Genomic DNA, 21,513 nt, shown 5'->3' with positions numbered 1-21,513 from the left:
GGGGTTAGAAGGAAAACTATAGGGTAAGCACATAAAAAATTACCAAACAAGAGATGTTTCTGCCCGTTTAGAAGGTTGTCTAAAAACAGTAGGGGCACTAATAGGAGGGTCAGACGGGGATCATCTGAATTATTATTAGTTGAGTTAACTTCAGGAGCAGGACTAGTGGGTGTATCGTCATCCGGTTGCGTTTCATCAAAATCTATTTCTTCATCATCATTTTCATCAATAATTGGATTACCATAAAGAGCATTCATATATTCATGGTTTAATTGTTCACCGGCTGCAATATTATAGCAAAATTGACTCTCGATAAATTATAATAAATTATTATCGCTATCAAGAATAAGAGGTGTAGGACGGATAGCAGGTTTGGGTCGGGGAGCCGGGGGAAGTAGAGGAGGAACAGATTGACCACTAGATTCACCATTCTTCGATTTTCCCTTATTTTTACTAAACATATTTTTTAAGGAATAAGCCATCTTAATTAATCAAGCAAAGTAAATAAAACAAACAAAATTATAATATTGAAACTTAAGAGTTGGAACGAGTTTACCGAATTGACGAACAACTTGTTGGAAATTGATTATCGTTGAAGACTTCAATTCACCAACTTCACAATTGTTTCACAAATTGTAACAATAAAGTAAGCAATAATAGCAATTATAGAAGTAAATTAGAGAGAGATTGTGATAGATTGATGATTTTGTAAGAAAAAATAAAATAATGATGGGGTATTTATAGTTGAAAATAGGAAAAAGGTGTAATTATAAAAAGTTTGGGATTAAAACAAAGTTGGGGGTTAAATGGGGGGAGGAGAGGTTAAATGGCTATTTTATAAATAGCCAACGACTATTTTTGACAGCCCAACGGCAATTTATTTTTTTTTTTTAAAAAAAAAAAACGTTGGGACCGTTTGGCCCGCTAAGGGACCAGGCCGGTCCCGGGCCCTGGCGGGCCAACGGTCCCGGGCCTGACGGGCCCAAATCATAGGACCGGCCCACAAGACCGGACCAGGCCCGCTAAAACCGGACCAAACGGTCCTGGTCCGTTTAGCCGTTTGGCCCGTTTGGCCCGCAGTCCCGGGCCTGGACCGGCCCACTTGTCAGCCTTAGTTGGTTGTTTGGTTTGATTTATGCTTATCATGAAAGATGAACGTAGGTCGCTAGAGTGGGGAAAGGCCAGGCCAATTAGTGATTAAACTATCCGCATGCTTTTGGATTGGGCTTGATCTAAATACATGAAAATGATAAGTTAAAAGAACATGACCCCGAATTGAATTTTTTTTTAGTTTCTCTTATTTACTTATTCTCATTTTTATTATTATTCGCTAGTAGTACGTTTAGGCCGACTATACTGGTGTAGGCAAACTTTAGGCCCGTTCCTTTCGATGTTAGAGGTTGTCCCGTAGTTTTTATTTTATTCGGGGAATGCTCCGAGAAGCTTGTATATATTTTTATCCGGAGTATGTCCCGTAGTGAATGCAATTGAAGACTGAAGGCGGACATCCTTCGAGCAAGTATTAGTATAGGCTAGTTTAGGGCTTTTATTTTCTTTTCTTTTCCTTTCAGGTAGGGGACAACCCGAGCCTCTTGTTTGTTTTTACCTCAATCCGAGTATTCTTTAAAGTGGATCAAGTATGCAACTGTACTAGTTACAGGACTCGGGGAATGCCTAACACCTTCTCCCCGAGTCAAATGAACCCCATTTCTCGGAATTTCTAGTGCAGACTATGTTTTAGAGTCAAAAATATTTTTAAGGAATTTTTTTTTTGAAACGGTGATTTGGCACACCGAGATTCATGTCAAGTGGCGACTCTGAAAAATCCCTTTTAAACAAATATTTTTGTCACTTTCAAATTGAAAACCATTTGAGCTTTAAAAACTATTTTTATCTTTTAAAGGGTAGTTAAGGTGAAAAAGGGGTGTGACAGCTTCGTTTTTTGTGATTTTTCCTCTTCAATTGATTTGTTGTTATTCTTATTGCTATTGTTGCTCCGTGTTTGACACTTATTGTGCAGCCAATTTGAAGAACTTTTGTAATCCTCTTTTTATTATAGTGAATCTTTTTGAATCTTTGTGATCCTGTAATTTTTACCTTCAATTTGAAGAATTTTCCACGTTAAAATTTGATGTTATTTATCTTCTCTATTTTCGAATTTGCCTCTTCCTCAACATAACACACCCTAGACCCAGCATCTTGCCTTTTGATGTTAACCTATTCCGCGTTACTGTTAAAAAAACATGAAATTAATTGGTTCTCGTAATGGATTCAATTTTTAATTTGTTGAATGGTGATTGGTATGATGAGAACCATTTTGTTTACATTAGCAATCCTCTTTTGGGGCTGAGTATTTCAAGCTTAAATTGTCCAAATGGGAGAAAAGATTTTGTGGTGTTATTTATGGATTATGCTTTAATCTACAAGCGTGATCTATAATCTCAAAGGCTCAATTAATATTGTACCAGACTCTCAACTTCTACAACTTTCATTATTTACTAATTTCTTAATTTCATATTTCTTTAATGTTTGTAAACTGAAAAGTGAGAGAGTCACACTAGGTGGGTATTTTGTTTTTTTTTATCGAATTAGCAAAAGTTACTAATATATCATCAATCAACAAAGCCTATTTTTTCTTCTAAAATGAAAGTACCTAATTCTGCCTGTAAATATTTTTAATTTCTTCTTAATGAAGATATTTTTCGTTATGTTCTTTTCGTTTTCTAGGATCAAGAGTTATTGAGGGACGAGGAAAAATGTTTTGTTATTACATAACTCTTTATATAGGAAATTCAAAGCTTTATATATTGTTTTTATTAATAAATAAGCAAATCAGGTGTTCAATACCCGCTTTGGGACTTGACTAATCCAGATTCGTGTCGAAAAGCCTCATTTTGGGGCGTAAAGTGCTCGAACGACTTCGGTTAAAGATTAAAAAATACGTATCATTCCACAAAATGCTTTCCATTCGTAAATTGAAGAAAAAAGTTAAAGGTGTTAATGGTTTTCTTGTCCTGCTAAGTGCTAACTTGTACTAATAAATATATTCTTGAATTCATCTTGCAAAATATATATTTGTAAATAAGATGAAAGATACAAACTTTTGAAGTAAAAAAGAAGAATTTTTATTTGGTTTTTCTTTGTATTTGGTAACGAATAATCAGAATCTTGAGATATTTTTGACTAATGCAGAGTTGACAGAAAGCCTGGACCTGTGAATGCGAAATTTTCTCATGTATGTCCACACTCCACACTCCACTGTCTGTTACCAATGAAAATAAATGCATTTGAGATTAAATAAACTATTAGAATTTTTATCCAAGTTGATGCCAGACTTATATGCGTTGATAACATATATTAGTGTAATTTGTTCAATTTATTATAGCAAATTATAACTTTATTTTTCAAGATATTATTAAATGCTGTTATGGAATTTACCTGTTATCATAAGAATACTTAACATGATAATATAAAAATCACATATCAGTGTACAAAACTTAAACTACATAAAATAAACTCTATACATGATAAGCAAACTGTTGAAGTGGACTTAGAATTTTGTTTGAATCGATAAAATGATAATGTCATGAATTTTCAGTCAAACAAAATGATATGCAAACTTATGGACATATTATTTCATATCTTGTCTTGAGATAACGAGAAGCGCTTTTGCAGAATCGTGTTAAACTGCGATCAATATTGTATCTTAAATACTAATTTATTTGATTATTTGAAACGTAGAAAATTTTAACAAAATTTCCATGATTTATAAAAGAAATGGGTCTCTAACAGTGACTGAATCAATAACTTCACTAGAGCAACTACATTATTCTTGGAGGGGTAAAGAGCAATCAGAATTTCTTGTAATATCAATACTATAAAATGAAATTCTTATACCTAATCAATGTAAAAATATTTCCACAGTAATTCCATTAATGTAATAATATTATGAGATACAAAAATCTTTATGCCATATGGCAAAACAAAACAAGAAAAGTTTGAATCTTAATGATATGCAGTAAAAGAACATCATCAGTCCGTTGTAGTCTAGTCGGTTAGGATACTTAGCTCTCACCCGAAAGACCCGGGTTCAATTCCCGGCAACGGAAAATTATAGTTTCCTTTTCAACATTTTAGGACTCCTCCTTTTTTCTTCAATTATGAGAGTGACGAGAATTAACGTTAATTTCATGTCTTGGCAGTAACAATGGATGTGTCACGACCCAAAATTCATTACGGTCGCCGGACATCACTGTCAAGCAAGCCAACAATAAATACTAAATTGGGTTCTCATTTTTATTACTTTTGAAATCATAGTTTCCTTTAATATACATAGTAAAGAATGGGAATTTACAGTGTAAATAATAATACTTTTAACAAATTCAATACAGAACAACCCATAATCCTTCCAAAACCCGGTGTCACAAGTGCATGAGCATTTACTAGGAATACAAAATAAAATACAACAACTGTCCAGAATACAAATTAGACAAGAAAAATATAAATAACTCTGAAGGAGACTCTACTGGTTGCGGATCGTAATATAAAATGCAACTCACCTAAGTCTCCGCATTAACCACACCTCTGCGCCCACAAGGCCGCTAGACATATACGTACTTGCACAAAAATGTGCAGCAAGTGTAGCATGAGTACGTAAACAACGTGTACCCAGTAAGTATCAAGCCTAATATCGAAGAAGTAGTGACGAGAGATCGACTTTGACACTCATTAAGGGTCAATAATATTAAAAATAAAAATATTAAATCAACATGATTTATAGGATTAACAATAATTTTCTTTAACCAGCAGAAATAATTAAATTCCTTCAAATGCGACCATTCCCAATTTATTAATTAATTTCACAAGCTGTAATAAATAGCGAAGTATCGTGTAATTATTATTATTAGGCACGATGTCTGCCGAGGTCGTTTGGCCCCATCCAGAGTGTTGTGTACACTGCCGAGGGACGTGCGACGCGATCCATAGATGCATCTATACTGTCGAGGCGTTCGGCCCGCTCCATAAGAAAAGAGGACATTTTCTTATGTACCTCTAGAATGAGAATATATTTATATTTATTAAGATTTACACACCAGGATGTATAGTTTATAGCAACAGTTAAATAATTTGAGCAAAAATTCAAGTATGTGAAATTTAAGTCTCTTATTATTTCCTCTACCAATTTACAATAAAAATTCCAATATTTCAATTAACTGAAAGATGCAATTATCACAAGTAATTCATGATTTGAGTCCTAAACTACTCGGACTTAGTAATATTAGTAGCTACGCACGAACTCTCGTCACCTCGTGCATACGTAGCCCCCACAATTAACAATTATTAATTTAAATCACCTAGGGGTAAATTCCCTCTTACAAGGTTAGACAAGAGACTTACCTCGCTCCGAAATTTCATAGCCGGCTCCCAAGCCTTTCAAACAACTCGACCGATGCCCAACGCTCCAAAACTCGTTTTCACTTTATTAACATTCACAAGCTTTTAATCCTCCTCCGACATCGTAACATTGAGCAAAATGCTCATACGCCACCAATAAATTGATATCTACAATTACAATCTCAATTACAATCAAAATATGATTCAAAAATATTTATCAATATCCATTTATGGCTCACAAGTTGGCTACTAGCCTCCAACTCAAATTGTCTATTAGGTTCACTTACTAGCACATTCAACTCCACTCTTATCATTTAATACCTATTTGAAGTCATCAATAATACTACATTAATTCTCCAACATCGCCAAATTACTATTCATCGTCTTCCTTAACCAACATTTTCAAAATATTCAATTTGGTGATTACTTAGTTGAACACTTCCAACTAAGCTAGAAAAATGATTCCATAGGTTCATTGCATCCTTTAATTTTATTTCTAAGAACACTATTTATCTTTTCCTCATTTTCTCAAGAACACTATTCATGCCATGAACTAGGGTTTATGAAATCAATTATCCAACCATAACAACTTGAAACAAATATTAGAATTACTCTCACCGACTCATAAGAAATGAGCTTGAAGCATTAGTATTACCTTCTTGAAGCTTTTCCTTAAAATTTTAATGTTTGGGAAATTTGGTGTTCTTGAACAACTTGAATGATTTCTAGGAATTTCAAAGATTGAAGGATGTTAATACTAGTATTAATAGGATGTTATTAGCTTAAAATATCCAAAAAAACTCACATTGTATTCTTAAGTAGTCCCCAAGGTCGAATCCACCATGAAAGAACCAATCCTTAGCTCAAGAAAATTTCCAAAATTGGTTGCTGCCCGTGACTGCCTTATATAGGCATAGATGCTTCAGCGAGTTGTACCTTGCGCTGTGCAGGTTGTACCTCGTATTACAAGTTTTCCCCATGTTGGACACCTTTTACTAAAACGTCCATAACTCCTTGTAGAAATATCCAAATGACGAACGGTTTAAAGCATTAGAAAATAGACTCGAAAAACTTTCATATATATATATATATATATATATATATATATATATATATATATATATAGGCATGCTCGTCCAAAGTTAGGTTTGGTGTGTACGCATTTGGACACCTTTTACTAAAACGTCCAAAACTCCTTGTAGAAATATCCAAATGACGAACGGTTTAAAGCGTTAGAAACTAGACTCAAAAATCTTTCATTTATATGTATGTATATATACATACATATATATATAGACATATATATGTAGGCATGCTCATCCAAAGTTAGGTTTGTTGTGTACGAAATTGGAACTTTAGTCTATCATATAATTTTCAACTTGACTTAGACTTAGGGCTCTCCTTAGACCCCATATCACTAATAATATGACTCGTACACTTATTAACATACGAACCTACTGGAACTTTCAAATCCCGATTCCGAGGTCGTTTATTCAAAAATCCAACCTTAGTCAATTCTTCCAACTTAAAGCTTTCGAAATGAGAATTTTCTTTCCAAATCAACTCCAAACTTCCCAAAATTAAATTTTGACCACACGTACAAGTCATAATACTTGAAGTAAAGCTGCTCAGGGCCTCAAACCGTCGAACGACGCACTAGAGCTCAAAACGACCGGTCGGGTCGTTACAGGATGGTTACTCACATTTTACCGCAAACCTAATAGAATAATATTTTGTTCTCTCTCATAAAGTCATTCAACTTTTATTTTTAAATTTCCAATAAATTCATTAAAATTTACTTTTGACAAGTGTTTACCCGTAAAATGGTATAATTGAGTTTATACACTACTAAAAAACTATCATAAAGTATCCAGAAAATCGACCGATTTCCAATCGTTTTCAATTCGTCGAAAAAATAATGGTGGTCGCTAACGGCTATCGACCTTAGGCTGTCGATATTTTCGATTGAAGTTGGTCGGTAATTTTCTATAATGATCCGATCGGTCGTTTTGAGCTCTAGCGTGTTGTTCAGCGGTTTGAGGCCCTAAGCAGCTTCACTTCGGGTATTACGACTTGTACGCGTGGTCGGAATTTAATTTCAGAAAGTTCGAAGTTGATTTGGAAAGAAAATTTTCATTTTGGAAGCTTTCAGTTGAAAAGAGTGACTAAGATGTGATTTTTGAGTAAATGACCTCGAAATCGGTATTTGAAGGTTCCAACAGGTTCGTAAGATGATTTTAAACTTAGGGGTATGTTCGGATCAGGTTTTGGATGACCCGGGAGCGTTTCAGCGCCTATTATGGAAGTTGGCATTTTGGAAAAATTTCAATAATTTGAGTTGAAGTGCATTTCATTGTTATCAATGTCCGTTTGGGATTCTGAGTCTGGGAATAGCTCCGTATGGTGATTCCGGTATTGGGAGCGCGTCCGGAAGTGGATTTGGAGGTCCGTAGGTCATTTGGTGAAAGTTAGAAATTTGAAGGTTTTTGGAGAGTTTGACTGGGACTGGACATTTTGTTATTGGGGCCGGATTCCGATTCTGAAAGTTAGAATAGATATATAATGCCAATTATGACTTGTGTGCAAAATTTGAGGTCAATCGGACGTGATTTGGTAGGTTTCGGCATCAATTGTAGGAGTTTGAAGTTCTAAAGTTCATTGAGTTTGAATTGGAGGGTGATTCGTAGTTTCGATGTTGTTGGATGTGATTTAAAGGCTCGAGTAAGTTTGTAATGTGTTTTGGGACGTGTTGGTATAATTGGTTGAGGCCCCGAGGGACTCGGGTGGATTCCGGATGGTTAACGGATCGAGTTTGGACTTGGAAAAAAAGATGAGGCAGCTGATATCTGGTGTGATCGCACCTGCGCAAAAAGGGCCGTAGGTGCGAGGTCGCAGGTACGAGCCAATGGTCGCAGGTGTGGTTTGGGCGAAGCTGGGCAGTGACCGTAGGTACGAAGGGTTGTCCGCACCTGCGAGGTCGCAGATGCGGAGGTGCGTCGCAGGTGCGAGAGTGAGAGAAGAGTCTGGGAGCGCAGGTGCGAGGGTATGTACGCACCTGCGTAGGCGCATATGCGAAAGGAAAGGCACAGGTGCGGAGTCATGCTAGGCAGAGGGATTGGGAAGGTGCGAGGTTTTGGCCGCACCTACGAGACTACAGATGCGGCAAAGAGGCCGCAGGTGCGACAGTCGGGCTGGGCAGAATGCTTTTAAGCGGGGTTTGGGTTCATTTCACCCATTTTTCATTTTGGTTGGGCGATTTTTGGAGCTTTTGAAGAGGGGATTTCATCATCTATTACGAGGTAAGTGACTCCCGTCTATTTTGAGTCAAATACATGGTTTTTATGTGGATTCAAGCATGGAAATTTGGTAAAAATTTGAGATTTTGAAGAAAAACCTAGAAATTGGTATTCTTGGATTTTGATCACGAATTTGGGCATGAAATTGAGAATAAATTATATATTTGAGTTCGTAGTGCTGTGGGTAGTGTTTTTCTTTGAAAATTTTCGGAATCCGGGCACGTGGGCCAGATGGTTTCTTTATTAATTTTTTGAGCGGAGTTGAAAATTGTTATAAATTAATTAATTATGAGTATTAGAGTACATTTTGATTGGGTTGCATCTTAATTGACTAGTTTGGAGCGACGAGCATCGGTTTGAGGTGTTAGAGAGGCTTTGGAGCCGGTTATGGAGTTTCGGAGCGAGGTAAGTCTCCTGTCTAACTCTGTGAGGGGAAAATTATCCCTAGGTGTGGTATATTGATGTGTACTACTTGTCGTGGGGGCTACGTACGTGCAAGGTGACGAGAACTCGTACATAGCTACATTCATATTATTGTCCGGGTAGGCTTAGGTTCACATCATGATGTAGCTGCACTATTTGAGCATTTTCTCGCCTATTAAATTCCTCTGCTTTGCATTTCTACTTGAGACTAGACTTGCTATTGTAGAGACTTCACGAGTTCTTGATTAGTCACCGAATAACTTTACTCCCCTTACAGCATGTTTCCGTGATATATATACTTCATTGAAAGGTTTTTGGTTAAATGAAATTACAACTCACACGTTTATTCGTGAGTGGGGTCAAAGACCCATCAAAGCTTCTTATTCTAATGGGATCGGGCTGTTCGCCTCGGGAGGATTATGTATTTCACTCTTATGGGATCGGGCCATTCGCCTCGACAGGATTTATGTACCACACTCTCATGGGAGCGGGCCGTTCGCCTCGATAGTTTAATAGATGCATCTATGGTTCGCGTCGTTCGACCCTCGACAGTGCACAGTTTAAATTTTATGTTGCAGCGGGCCGTACACCTTGGCTTTTTCTATATCATATCCTCATGGAATCGTGCGTAATATTTGGCAAGAAGCCAGAGTATCTGTAAGTCTTCCTGATTTGGGTTGTAAAAATCTATCTGATGAGATCCACTATATTCATATATATGCTTCGGTTAAGGAGGTAATTTCTAATGGAGAGCTTGAGTTCCTCGTAAAGAGGGGTATTTGTACCACATGATCTATACTTGTTTATCTCACTTATTTACGCTGCCTCACATTTACTTACCTCTTTACCGTACATGATATTATTGGGCCACTAGTAACTGTCGATGTCGACCCCTCGTCACTACTCCTCCGGGGTTAGGCAAGATACTTACTGGGTACACGTTGATTACGTACTCATACTACACTTGCTGCACATTTTTGTGTAGGTACATATGTGACTAGTGGTCTGGTGAGAGCAGAGGCGTGTATGCATGCAGGGACTTACGTGAGCTGCATTCCATATTACGACCCGCAGCTAGCAGAATCTCCTTTAGAGTATTTATATTTCTCCTGTCCAAATTTGTATTCCGGACAGATGCTGTATTTTATTTTATATTCTTAGTTGATGCTCATGCACTTCTGACACCGAGTTTTGGGGGTGATTATGGGTTATTCTGTACTGAAATTATTTAAAATATTATTATTTACTCTGAAAATTCCATCTTTTACTATTTAATTTAAGAAAATATGATTTCAAAAATATTAAAAATGAGAATCAAATCAATATTTATTTTTGGCTTGCCTGACAGCGGCGTCCGACGCCATCACGACCTTTAATGGATTTTGGGTTGTGATATTTTCAACGTATTTTGAACAAATATTATGACACAAAATAAACTTACCGACCAAAATCAGTCGGTACTCTTAAAAATATTTTTTAATTATTTTTAAAATTAGCGACCAATTTCGGTAGGAATTTTAATTATTCATTTTTTTAAAGTTATTCAATTCCGACCGAAGTCGGTCAGTAAATTTAAATTTTTGGGAAATCAATTGAACATTTTCAACCGAATTCGGTCGGTAGGCGGTCGATTTGCTGGGATGAGTTTTGACAGAATACAACTGTTTTATAGCTGCACCACCTGCCAACAACTAAACACCAATAGTGGAATCATTACATTGCTGCCATTTAATCAATAACAACAACAACAACAACAACAACAACAACAATAACAATAATGACAACAACAATAACAACTATGAAAACTATATTAACAAAACATCATCTCCATCTCCACTAAACTATATTAACAAAACATCATACCCAACAACAAAACGTTTCACAAGTTAAATATTCAAACATCATTCAATGAGTATTTTGTGCTACATCATCTCTATCTCCAATACTTGAACCTTCATCGTCGTCATGGTTTGAAGGATCACGACGAGAAGGAGACACATCTGGGGAAGGCTCACGAGACCGGGGAATAGGGAAATCACCACTAGCAAGAATATTGGCCAGCTGACCTTGAAGGACATTAAATTGTTGGTCCCTCTTTTCTAGCTGAACTTGAAGGGTATCAAATTGTTTATCTCTCTTTTGTTCTATAGCCTTTGTCTCTTCAAGCTCTTCTATCAGCTTTGCGATCTTCTTCTCCATAGAAGAAAGAGTCGACCTATCAATTGCCTCGCCCTGGGCGAAAGTCCCTATACCTTGCAATCCAGCCATGTAGCGCCAAAATGATCTCTCTGGAAGGCCGTATGCTATCCCATTTTAGGACCACCGACAATATCCAACCATATCTTCTGCACTTCCTCGTCTGAAAGAGATGGTCGCTCGCCTTGCTCATTCATTGGCAAACTCTAAGTGTATGCCTCCACATTAGTCTTGTAGCGGCCCTTTATTTAAAAGATAGAAAATTATTAACTATATAATATTATAAACATTAATTTCAAGTTATAGTAGCTATGAAACTTGCACATGTAGTCTCCGCCCGGTCCTCGACCCATTTAGTTGGATCTGTCGGTGCTTTCTTCTTCCGGATGTGAGTTTCCATGAGGAACTCATCATGAGTTATCTTCCTCCCATATGTTTTTTCCTAAGAATATAATAAAACATGTAAACTAAATTAAAATATATAAATATATTTCGATAAAAATAGAATTAAATATTTTAAGGAATTACCAGTAGTCTCCTCGCAGTCCCCATGCTCCTTGCACCCACACAGTGCAAGGAGCCGCCCTTCTCAGATGCCCGGGCCTTCTTTACCTGTTCACTCCTCTTCTCAAATTTCTCATTAGTCCACTGCCTTAGCAGATCCTCCCATATGTGCGGTAGAACCCATGAAGGCTTCTTGCTCTTCTTCTGAGCAGAACAGAGGGAATCAAATAGTCTCTTACGACATTTGAACTCAAAATTTGTAAGAATGACACTATTATGCTGGTCCTCCCAGGCACACTTAGTCTGCAAATGAAGTGTGTGATGTTAGATAAAATTATTGTTAAGATAATGCTTAAATAGATAAGAATTGTATTAAAATCTTAAATTGGTTGAAAATTTGCTCCACGAGCTCTGGTGGAAATTCACTCCAAGTCGCATAGGGTGCATCATACAACCGGCCAAGAGCTTCAGAGATTATCTTTGTAGTCTGATGACTAGGTATGAACCTGCAACATAGTAATTACATTAAATAAACAAGACTAGCTAGTATAGTTCAGCAAAAAAAAAAAAGAAGTAATAAATAAATCTTACCCATTGACCTCAGGTCTGATGATCATCCTATGATAACGATCATACCGCACTTCCTCTGGATCATCATTCTATGATGAATCTGAAGAGTGCGTATAAGGGGAGGCATCAGGCTCAGCGCTACTATCCCGAAGGAAAAGTCTAGAAATGCTAGGAGACGAACTCGGTGGAGACGGAGACGGGGTCGCTGATGAAGATGGATGCGATCTAGACCCTACTGCGATCTAGACCCCTGCTGCGATCCAGACCACTGTTGCGATCTGAGTGGCAATAAACACTAATAGAACAATAAATAAACCCTAAAATAATAAATTATTTCTAAAAGCAATAAACAAAATTAAGAGCATCCAACTTCATAAATTAAGAGCACTAAACCTTAGTTTATATAATTTATACACCACAAATTAAATAGTTTAAATAATTTATACACCTCTATTAGTGCATGATCAATTTTAGTTACAATATAGTTTGCTTTAATTACAATGTAGTTCAAAAACCCTATTTAGTCACATAAATCCGAAATAGACAAAAGCTCAAAACAAAATGCATAAAATTATATTAGGCATGAAATGAATTAAAAATTAGAAGGCTAATAAGGTAGAACACTAACCTTGAAAGTGAATGGCAGTAGTGGCAGCGGGAGGGGAGTGACAGTGGTGGAAGCGGCAGTCGGCAGGCAGCAGTGGCAGGCGGCGGGCGGAGAAACACTGGTAGGGCTGGGGGAGGCGGGGCTTCGAATTTGGGGATGGGGACTTGATTTTGGGTGGGATTTGGGTAGAAGGGTGTGAGAAAGAGAGATGGAAGAGAGAAAGAAAAGAGAGAGGGGAAAGATGAAAATGGGGAATAAAACTCGTCTCTTAGTCTAATTAGAATATTACCGACCGACTTCGGTCGGAAATGTCGGTTGGTAATAATAAAATAACTTTTGACCGTTTGACCTCAAGTACACCGACCGAACTCGGTCGGAAACTTTGATTAAATATTTCCCGCCCATGCTCAATTATTTTTCTCCCATAAAAAAAATAAGTTTTTAAAATTATTATAAATATACCGACCGATTTAGGTCAGTTTTAGTGGTCAAAAATTAAATTATTGTTATTTACAATCTATATATATATATTTAACAATATAAATTATATATATAATACACACACACACACACATACTTATATATATATATATATACACATACACACACACACACATACATACATACATGCACATACACACACACACACACACACACACACACACATACACTGTAACAACCCGGCCGGTGTTTTGAGCTTTTACACTGCGCTCGGTAATTTATGGGCATGAGTAGCTCCGTATGATGTATTATGACTTGTGTGAATCATCGGTTTTGGTTTTCAGGTATCCAGAATCTATTCGAAAGAATGAATTTCATTGTTGAAGCTTTAAGTTGGAAGAGTTGACCAAGTTTGACTTTTGTGAACTTGACCCCGGAACAAGGAACCAAGTGTTCCGATTTTAACCCGAACCCTTCCAAATCCCTAACTAACCATCCCCGCAAGTCATAAAACAGTAAACGCACATATGAGGAGTCTTATTTAGGGGAACGAGGTTCTAGAAAGCAAAATGACCGGTCTGGTCGTTACATTCTCCACCTCTTAAACTAATGTTAGTCCTCGAACGGGTCTAGAATCATACATGGAGTGTTGAATAAGTGTGAATATCTGCTCCGCATGTCCTCCTAGAATACCCAAGTCGCCTCCTCGACTGGTTGGCCCCTCCGCTGAACCTTTACCGTGGAAATCCTCTTGGACGTCAACTGGTAAACCTGCTTATCAACAATGGCGACTGGCTCCTCCTCATAACCCAAGCTCTCATCTAGCTGAATCATGCTAAGTCTAATACATGCGACTTGTCGACATGATACCTTTGAAGCATACACGTGAAAAATCGGATGAACTCCTGATAGACTAGGAGGCAATGTAAGCTCATATACAAGCTCCCCAAATTGTCTCAACATCTCAAATGTGCCTATAAACCTTGGGCTCAACTTGCCCTTCTTCCCGAACCTCATGATCACCTTCATCGGCGAGACTTTCAAGAGATCCTTCTTGCCCACCATAAATGATAAATCACACTCCTTCTGATCCGCGTAACTCTTCTATCTAGACTGTGCTGTGTGAAGTCGCTCCTGAATCAACTTTACCTTTTCCAAGGTATCCTTCGCTAAATCAGTACTATATAACTTAGCCTCGTCGGGCTCAAACCATCCGATGGGAGAACGATATTGTCGAACATATAAAGCCTCAAATGGAGCCATCTCGATGTTGGACTGATAACTGTTGTTATAAGCAGACTTGGCCAAGGCAATAATCGATCCCACTACCCTCCTAAATCAATCACACATGCTCTGAGCATGTCCTCCAAGATCTGAACTGTCCACTCCGACTGCCTGTCGATCTGTGGATGAAAGGCTGTGCTGAGCTCTACCCGGGTTCCCAACTCACTTTGTACTGCTCTCTAGAAATGCGAAGTGAACTGAGGGCCTCTATCAGATATGATGGAAACAGGAACACCGTGCAACTGGACTATCTCCTGAATATAAATCTGGGCCAACCTCTTTGAAGTATACGTAGTGACAACCGGAATGAAGTGTGATGACTTGGTCAACTTGTCGACAATGACCCAAACTACATCGAACATCTGCAAGGTCCATGAAAACCCAACTACGAAGTCTATAGTAATGCGCTCCCACTTCCACTCAGGTATAGTCATCTGCTGGAGTAGGCCACCTGGCCTCTGGTGCTCATACTTAACCTGCTGGAAATTTAGGCACCTCGAAACATACTCAACAATGTCCTTCTTCATCCTTCGCCACCAATAATGCTGCCTCAGGTCGCGATACATCTTCGTAGTACCTGGATGAATAGAATACCGAGAATTGTGTTCCTTCTCTTGAATCCTCTCCCTCAAGCCATCAACATTAGGAACACATAGACGATACTGGAGTCACAAAACACCATCCTCGCTGATAGTAACCTCCTTGGCACCACCCTGTAGTACCGTCTCTTTGAGAACCAACAAGTGCAGATCAGCAAACTGGAGAGCCTTGATCTGCTCAAATAGTGAAGACTGGGCAACGACACATGCAAGAACTCGGCCGAGCTCTTAAACATCCAGCCTCACAAGCCTGTTAGCCAAGGATTTAATGTCCAAGGCTAGTGGCCTCTCCTCTGCTAAAAGGAAGTCCAAATTGACCATACTCTCCGCTTTTCTGCTCAAGGCATCTGCAACTACATTCGCCTTGCCCGGATGATAAAGGATGGTATATCATAATCTTTCAGTAACTCAAGCCACCTACGTTGCCTCAAATTGTGATCCCTCTTCTTGAACAAATGCTGCAAACTACGATGATCGGTGTAAACCTCACAGGACACCCCATAAAGATAATTCCTCCAGATCTTAAGAGCATGAACAATCACGACCAACTCAAAACTATGTACAGGGTAATACTTCTCATGAGGCTTCATCTGACGTGAAGCATACGTAATAACTCGCCCTCCTGCATCAATACACAAGCCAAACCAACACATGAAGTGTCGCAATAAACAATATACATCCCCGAACCGGAAGGCAACGTTAAAGTTATCTTGAGCTTTCGAAAGCTCGCCTCACAATCATCGGACCAACGGAACGGAGCACCCTTCTGGGTAAATCTAGTCAAAGGTGTTGAAATGGATGAGAAGCCCTCCACAAACTGGCGATAATAACCTGCTAACCCCAAGAAGCTCCTGATCTCAGTCGCCGTAGTAGGACGAGGCCAACTCTGAACTGCCTCAATCTTCTTAGGTTCCACCTTAATACCCTCGCCTGATACAACATGCCCCAAGAATGCTACAAAATATAGCCAAAACTCACACTTGGAGAACTTATCATATAGCTTCTGCTCCCGCAAGGTCTGAAGCACCACTCTTAAATGCTGCTCGTGCTCCTCCATGCTGCGCGAGTAGATCAAAAGGTCATCAATGAAGACAATGACGAACAAATCAATATATGGCCTGTACACCCTGTTCATCAAATCCATAAACGCTGCTGGGGCATTGGTCAAACCAAAGGACATCACTAGAAACTAATAATGGCCATATCTAGTCTGGAAAGTGGTCTTCGGAACATCCGAATCCCGAATCTTCAACTGATGGTACCCTGATTTCAAGTTAATCTTAGAGAACACCCTAGCACCCTGCAACTGGTCAAACAAATCATCAATACGTGGCAACGAGTACTTGTTTTTAATGGTGACTTTGTTCAACTGGCAGTAATTAATGCACATCCGCATAGTCCCATCTTTCTTTTTCACAAATAACACTGGTGTACCCCAAGGTGATACACTCGGCCTGACGAACCCATTTGCTAGCAACTCCTCAAGCTGTCCCTTCAACTCCTTCAACTCTTTTGGAGACATACGGTACAGTGGGATAGATATAGACTGGGTATCTGGAGCCAAATCAATGCAGAAATCGATATCATGATCTGGTGGCATGCCTGGAAGATCAGAAGGAAACATATCGGAGAACTCCTAAACTACGGGTACTGAATCAATTGCCGGAGTCTCTGCGGTAATGTCCTGAACATAATCTAGATAAGCCAAATAACCATTCTCGACCATGTGTCGAGCCTTCATAAAAGAGATAATCCGACTAGGTGTGCTGACCGATGAACCCTTCCACTCCAATCTAAACAACTCTTGTATCGCCAAGGTAATAGTCTTGGCATAAAAATCAAGGATGGCGTGATATGGAGACAACCAGTCCATGCCCAGTAGGAAGTATCATAAGTGCATGGCGAGACAACTTCGAGAATCACGCCTCATTATCGGTCACTGACATCTGACCCTGCTGGAGCTGCTCAAACTGAAATCGTAACTCTTCCCTCTAGGAGGGTGGAATATACCTATCCAATAAAAGGTGTGGAAGCTGATCCCAAGTCAAGGGAGAAGAACCTATTGGCCTGCCAAGAAGATGAGACTGCAACCATCTACGGGCCCTACCCTCCAGCTGGAAAGTAGTAAAATCCACCCCGTGGGTCTCTAATATCCTCATGTTGTGCAGTTTGTCCCTGTACCGATCAATGAAGTCTTGGGGATCCTTATGTCGCTCACCTCCAAAGACAAGAGGATGTAGCCTAGTTCATCTGTCCAATAGCTTCTGCGGCTTACTAGCCGCAGCTGGTCTGGGCTCACGTATGGCTGCTGCCACTGGCTGGGCTCCACCCACGGGTAGTGTGCCCGAGGTCTGATATACAGCAGCTGCATGCCAGGAGCCTTAGCAGTAGGGGTCTGTGCCCTTCTCCAGCCTGATATGTGGCTGGGTCTGCTGGAAATAAATTGGCGTGGGCCATAGTTGTAAGCCCCCGTTAAAATTTCATAATGATTTAATATTTTAAAGTGCGACAACGGTATTCGGGAATAACGTATTCGAGTATCAAAGGAGACCTATGGAGTGGAACCGCATTATTGTGACATCAAAAGTGTTTCAATGACGTTGTTTCATCGAGTATAAGTGGTATCACATTAAGCAAATGAGTTCCAAATTCAGTTTTGATTGAAGCATTAGATCCGTATTGAAATTATGGAATCATAGCAAAAATAATTGTCAAATTCAGACATCGTATGAGAGAGTTATGCCCATTCCCGTGTCGGAAAAATAATTTCCCATCGCCAGCACCCCGGGTAGAGCAGGGCGCTATCTCTGGCGCAGGGATTTCTTTCAGGTACTGGAACCAGCGCCACGGGCAGCCCCCCGATGCCACCTGTGGCGCCCGAAATGCAATATACTCATTCGAGGTTCATTTTACCCCATTTTTCTTGGCCGAACTTTGGGATTTTCCCCCACTCTCTCAAGACCTCTAACTCCCCCATATTCAAGGTGAGTAATCCCTACCAATTTGGTGTTTCATTCCATCAATTCCACCCTAAAACTAACTGAATCCTCCATAAGATACATAGAGTTTCAAGAAATTTCTTCAAGAACTCAAAGGAGGGTTTTGCAAGATTTCTTCCAAAAGGTAATCCTACACCCTTAGACTTACATGTATGGATATATTATAGGAATATGAGTATGAATTAAGTATTGGAACTTATGGTATGGTGATTGTAAGCCATACGTTCCCAATTTAAATACATAACCATTATAGAGATTGAAATGCGATTATTTCATGGAATTTTGTTGGTTGGGTGTGGATGGATTGTCATGTATGTGATGTTGGAAGTTATGAATTGTTTAAGAATAATGGTGGGATAAAGTTTTGGTAAATGATAGTAGTTGGATGAACTAATTCTATGGTTAAGAGGTGTAGAGATTCATGCCTACTAGGTGTTTGATAAAATGCCTAAATGGCCTAAATTATGGAATTTGTTACTAATATTGGTCCAATTGGATGTTGTTATTGTAGATTGAAGTTTCTTAGTGTAGTAGATCATTGTATTATCATTAAGGAACGAATTTGAGTTATGTTGGCTAAACTCTTCTATAAGAATTGGAACCCCCAATACCTTTGTAAGTTCCAAGATATTTATTATAAATCGAGTATTCCGAATAAGTTTTGTGACAAAGATATATGTTTAATTCGTGTTTCAAATGCTCTTATCGCATTGTATTATAAATTGAGGATGTGTTCCAAACTATGGATTGGGTACCTACATGTTATGATTCCAAGTCATGATTTATGTGGAAATTATAATGCTAAATTGTGAGGAGATTGTGATTGGGATTACACCTCCACCCACATACATTGGAGTGAGGCGGCAATGCCGCTTTGTGTATGATTTTGGAATTGTTGTTGCACCAACACCCACATATACATATTGGGGTGAGGCGGCATGGCCACTTTGTGTAGGTATTGGTATCGTTGATGCACTTCCACCCGCATACATTTGGTGAGGCGGCATGGCCTCTTTGTATGGGTTGTTGGTACTGTGGTTATACCTCCACCCGCATACATTGGGGTGAGGCGGCAGGGCCGCTTGAGTAGAGTTTTGGTATTGTGGTTACACCTTTACTCGCACACATTGGGGTGATGCGGCATGGCCACTTTGTGTGGAAACAATTATAGGGGGTCTCGTCTTAAATTCTATAAATGTTAATGACAACTCTTGATAAGCTTGCTTTGGTTTAAACGGGTAATTATGCTATTCTATTGTCGCCCTGGTTCATCATATTCATATTGTATTTTCAAATTCTTAAATTGTTGTTTGGTTTGCATACTAGCACTATTCGACATGTACTAAACTCCCTTTTTCCGGGGCGCTGCATCTTTAATGGATGCAGGTGGTTCCACACCGGAGGATATTGACCAGTGCTAGCGGTGCTCATTCTTCCCAGATGACTCGGTGAGCCCCATTTCATTTCGGGGTTATGCGTCGTTTGTTTCGTAGGTGTTATCGTGTTTTGAGGTATAGCAGAAGCCTTGTTGCCGGCACTATCATTGTACTCTTTGGTATTCTTTGAGGCTCTGTAGACTAAGTATGGGTTGTGTATGGGTGTTGGGTATGTTAAACAACTTGTGTTGTGATTAAATCACTTGTTCCACTTTGAACCATGCAGGTATGTGTGTGTGTGTTTTCAGACTTATTAATAGAGTAACTAATGGTAATGAATTGGTATTGTAGACATAATCACCTTATTCACTAATTAACGAAAATATGTATTATCCTTATTCATGGATGAGTTCTGCTAGAAGGAAATCTAATAGGCTTTCTCGGCCAGGTTCACTCGGTTGAGCGCCGATCGCGCTACCCGAGTTTGGGGCATGACAATAGTATCCATGAACCGTAGCATATGTCCAATGACCTCCTGGAAGCCCGGTGCTGACATGAAATCTACCAGGGCTGGCTCTGCTGCAGGCACCTCGCCCTGCTCCTCAATAATGGGATCCTCTACCGGATCCGCTGGTGGCATGGCTGGGGAAACTCTGGGACGTCCTCGTCCCCTACCTCGGGCCGGTGCCCTCCCCCGACCTCTGCCTCGGCCTCTAGAAATAGGGGGATCAGTTTCTCTCAGGTCTGGAACATCCGCCGTGCGCGTTCTCACCATTTATGAGAGAATAAGAGAAAGATACTTAGTATAACATCAACTGCACGATAGGAGATGAAGAAAGAGTAGTTTCCTAACACCCTATAACCTCTCGAAGATAAGTACGAACGTCTCCGTACCGATCCGCAAGACTCTAATAGGCCTGCTCATAACTTGTGAGACCTACGTGAACCTAGTGCTCTGATACCATGTTGTCACGACCCAATTTCTCCCATAGGCCGTGATGGTGCCCAACGTTACCGCTAAGCAAGCCAACAGTGAACTAACCATGTGATTGTTTCTTTTAACAATTTAGAAATAGTTAATCCATAATTATTGAATAGATAAGATGTGAAAATTTAATAAAATGAGAGTTAACCGATTTCAAGAGCTAATGAAACGAAGTAAATAATCAAAAATCATCAAGTGACTACTAGTATGATCTCCAAGACCTGGTGTCACAAGTGTATGAGCTACTAGTAGAATATACAAAATACTACTACACTACTGTGTGAAGTGAAATAGATAGAAATTAAAAGCAAAAGGAAGACTCCGGGTGCTGCAGAACGGGTTCGGAAGGCAGCTCATCGCTAAGTCTCGAGGAAGTCAAAGATGCGCGCCGGACTGATAACCAGATGCACCTGCCTCAGATCCCGTACGATTAGTGCAGAAGTGTAGCGTGAGTACATAAACAACATGCACCCAGTAAGTATCTAGTCTAACATCGAAGAAGTAGTGACGAGGGGTCGACTTCGACACTTATTATGGGCCAACAATAAAATACTGAAATTATAACTAAGCATTGACTATATAAATACAATGAAATCTCAATAACAAAAAATAAAAGATCAATTCTTTCACTAATAGTAAATGCCAAATTAATTCCCATCAATTTACAAATTAATCTCTCAAGCCAATGGAACAATATCAATTATAATTGCGCTCCAAGAATTATTACGCACGAATTATGTCGAGGTCGTACGGCCCGATCCGACATACAAATATATACACTGTGCACTGCCGAGGGTCGAACGACACAAAAAATAGGTGCATCTATTTTATTACCGAAG

General features: G+C 39.2%; 1 non-coding gene across 1 annotated transcript; it reads left to right on the top strand.

Annotated features, from left to right (window-relative positions):
- The first annotated feature begins 4,036 nt into the window (after positions 1-4,036).
- TRNAE-CUC (transfer RNA glutamic acid (anticodon CUC)) lies at positions 4,037-4,109 on the top strand. Its single transcript has one exon. It is a non-coding gene; the product is annotated as a tRNA-Glu (tRNA).
- Positions 4,110-21,513: the final 17,404 nt, after the last annotated feature.

Source organism: Nicotiana tomentosiformis, chromosome 5 (genome assembly GCF_000390325.3).
Source record: "Nicotiana tomentosiformis chromosome 5, ASM39032v3, whole genome shotgun sequence".
Classification (NCBI taxonomy): domain Eukaryota; kingdom Viridiplantae; phylum Streptophyta; class Magnoliopsida; order Solanales; family Solanaceae; genus Nicotiana; species Nicotiana tomentosiformis.
This window is presented reverse-complemented; position numbering and strand designations above follow the sequence as displayed.